The sequence below is a fragment of the Orycteropus afer genome, unplaced genomic scaffold (assembly GCF_000298275.1).
Source record: "Orycteropus afer afer isolate SDZICR_OR568_19922 unplaced genomic scaffold, OryAfe1.0 scaffold00665, whole genome shotgun sequence".
In the NCBI taxonomy this organism is placed as follows: Eukaryota; Metazoa; Chordata; class Mammalia; order Tubulidentata; family Orycteropodidae; genus Orycteropus; species Orycteropus afer.
Genome location: NW_006922252.1, coordinates 872,152 through 875,826, shown reverse-complemented (window position 1 = coordinate 875,826; position 3,675 = coordinate 872,152).

Sequence of the window (3,675 nt, the reverse complement as noted above, 5' to 3'; positions counted from 1 at the left end):
AACCCTAAAAGAGAAAAATTTTCAACCAAGAATTATATACCTGGCAAAATTGTCCCTCAAATATGATGGTGAAATTAGGAGATTTCCAGATAAACAGAAACTAAGAGAATTTGTTAAAACAAGACCAACCTTATAAGAGATGCTAAAGGGAATCCTTTGAACAGAGAACCAAAAATAGCAAATAACAACCGACCATTAATACACAAGATGAAACAACCCAGAAACTATAGCTATGGACATATCCAAAATAAAATGAGCTTACAGGATTGCAAACAGGGAACCAGAGACATCAATTGGCAAGGGAGGACAGCTACAAACAAAAGGAGGGAAAAGACTGTGTAGTTACTGAACTTCTAAATGGTGAGGAAGTTAAGAGAGTTGCAAGATAGAATGGACCGTTCTAAACTCAGGGATAAAATTATACATCATAGGGTAACCTCAAAGAAAAATGATAAACCTTCACATCACAATAAAAAAAAGGACAAGCACAAATATTCAGCATATACTAAAACAACAGCAACAAAAGAAATGATATCATGATTCATAAACATAATGAGCTCAGCACTAAAGGGAGTCTTTGAACAGAGAACCAAAAACAACAAATAACAACTGATCATTAATACACAAGATGACATAACCCAGAAACAAAAGCTATGGACATATCTAAAGTAAAATGAGCTTACATGATTGTAAACAGGGAACCAGAGACATCAATTGGCAAGTGAGGACAACTACAAACAAAAAGAGGGAAAAGACTGTGTAGTCACAGAACTTCTAAATGGTGAGGAAGTTAAGAGAGTTGCAAATTGAATGGACTGTTGTAACAAGATCCGCACCTCACACCATACACAAAAAAGAAATCCAGATGGATCAAAGACTTAAACGTGAAACCTAAAACTATACAGTCCCTCAAGGAAAACCTAGGGGCAAATTTAAGGGCCTTAATATATGCCATAAATAGTCTATACAGTAGCCAAAAAATGGAAACAACCTAAGTGTCCATCAACTGGGGAATGGATAATCAAACTATGGTACATACACACAATGGAATACTATTCAATGCTGAAGAATAATGTAGAGTCTACAAAACACTGCATAACGTGGATGAACTTGGAGGACATTATGCTGAGTGAAATATGTCAATCACAAAAGGACAAATATTGTATTAGTCCATTACTGTAAAAGTTAAAGAAAGGTTTATCTATAGAAGGAAATTTTCTTTGATGGTTACCAGGGGTGGGAGGGAAGGAGAAGGAATGCTGTTAGATAGATAGAGATAAATATTGATTTGGGTGAAGAGAAGGGCAATGTACCAAATGTGAGTGACTAATATGGCAGCATTGAAGATGAGAAAGACATAGAGAGGTACATGGGAGGTACAGACAACAAATATGAACCCTTTTGCACATACAGTACTGCATTGTCAGTGAAGGCAAGCATGGGTATATGAGTGGATAGATGGCTGGACAGGCTGAAATATTAGGTATGTTTATGAAATGAGGACTGTATCCAAGAACATATATAGGGTTGGCAGACAATGGTCCTATAATTTTATGTGAATGATCAGAATTCCCAGGGGTATAGTAGAGCTGACAAGGGGCAAGGTTGTGGTCACTGCTTGGTCACAGCCAGCTACCCAGAGGGACCAAGTAGTTGAACCTGTGGGCTTGGGACCATAGTCGCAGGGGACATCAAGCTCAATTGGCATAACATACTATACAAAACATTGTTCCACCTCCTACTTTGGTGAGTAGCGACTGGGATCTTAAAAGGTAGCAAGCTGCCATCTAGATGCAATGATGGGTCTCTCCCTGTCCAGAGCAAAGAAGAATAAAGAAAACCAAAATTCATGGAAACAATAAGTCCTAGAGACTAGTACACCATCTGATCTGCAACCTATACAACTATGAGACCAGAAGAACTAGATGGTGCCTGGCTACCACTGTCATCCACTTGGAAGGGAATATATGTAGGAGATCCTTGCTAGAGAGAGAGAACAATGTAGAACAAAACTCAAAGTCATTTGGAGAAAGAAAAAAAAAAAAAGGAGGGGACCAGGTTTGCTGGTCTGATAGAGCCTGGTAGAAGCACTGAGACTATGGCCCCTAGCTGCCCCTCAGGTTTGTAAATGAACCCACACCTGTGGTTTCCAACCAAATGAAAGCCAGGCATATGAGTTGAACATTTACCTCAAGTAGATACACACCTTGGAGAGAACAATCATTTAGAAAGAAGGGCTGCTTATGCACAGGGAGAGAGCTCAGTGGGCAGGAGCCCATGGAGGGATGGACACTGGGAAGAGGTAACTATGGGGAGGAAGCGGGAGGGGAACTGTTGCATTGTGGTAAAATGTGGTCAATGTCATGAGACAAAGTATATGTGAACTGGTATATGGAAAGTGAATTTGCTCTATAAATCTTTCACCCAAATCACAATAAAAAATAGATAGATAGATAGATAGATAGATAGATAGATAAATAAATAAATAAATAAGACATCAAATGGTGTATTACATTGGGCAAAAGTGCTGCAAAAGACCTCTTCAAAGTGTCAAGAAGCAAAAGTATCTCTTTGAGGACTAAGCTGTGCCTGACTGTAGCCGTGGTAGTTTCAATAATCAATTGTCTCATATGTATACCAAAGATGGATAATGAAAGAGGAAGGCCAAAGAATTATTGTTTTGAATTATGGTGTTGACAAAGAATATTAAATATACCATAAAATGTCAGAAGAATTAAATTTGTCTTAAAAGAAGTACAACCAGAATGTTCCTAGAAGCAAGGATGGAGATATTTCACCTCACATACTTTGGACATGTAAACAAGAAGGACCAACCCCTGGAGAAGGACTTCATGCTTGGTGAAGTAGACAGACAATGAAAAAGAGGAAAACCCTCATCGAATTGGATTGACACAGTGCCTGCAAAAAATGGGCTCCAACAAAGCAACAGTTTGATTGAGAGGATGACACAGGACTGGGTAGTATTTTGTTTTGTTCTCTGTAACATCTCTATGAGTCAGAACTAACTCAATGACACATAATAACACTGGTAGTTTCAGGTTGGAAGCTTCTGCAGTGTCCTGTGCAGGATTTATGCTGTATATAGGGTCGCTAGGACTCAAAGGTGACTTGATGGCACCTAACAACAACAACAACATGGATATTCAGGAAACTAAATGCTACATCATTCTTTAAGCCCATCTTCTTATTTCTATCTTTCAGAATTTCTCTATGCTTGTTTCTGTCCAGGGTTTGTGCTATGTTTCCTATATGTCTGGCTATGTTGGATATATTTTAGTTGTAGGAGTGAGGACCTGGGAGAAATGGGGCTATTCCAGCTTGGCCAGAATTTGATTTTTATTTGGATATTATTATTCTCAAAAAAAAAAAAGACTAAGTAACAAAATAAAGAAATCAAATCAATAAAACATGTTTTAGAAATCATTACTAGATATTTTTCAATACATCAAATTATCTATTGTATGGAATAATTTTAATTAAGCTCATGTGATTTGGCTGTGAGGAAAATTCTCAATAATTTAACTTAATTTACTGAAACTGAATATCTTAATATAAAGACACAATTACTTATGTTTAATCATTCTACCAAAATATGCAATACATATATACTTTTTAATCACAGTAGCTATATTTTTAATTTTTACAAAATAAATA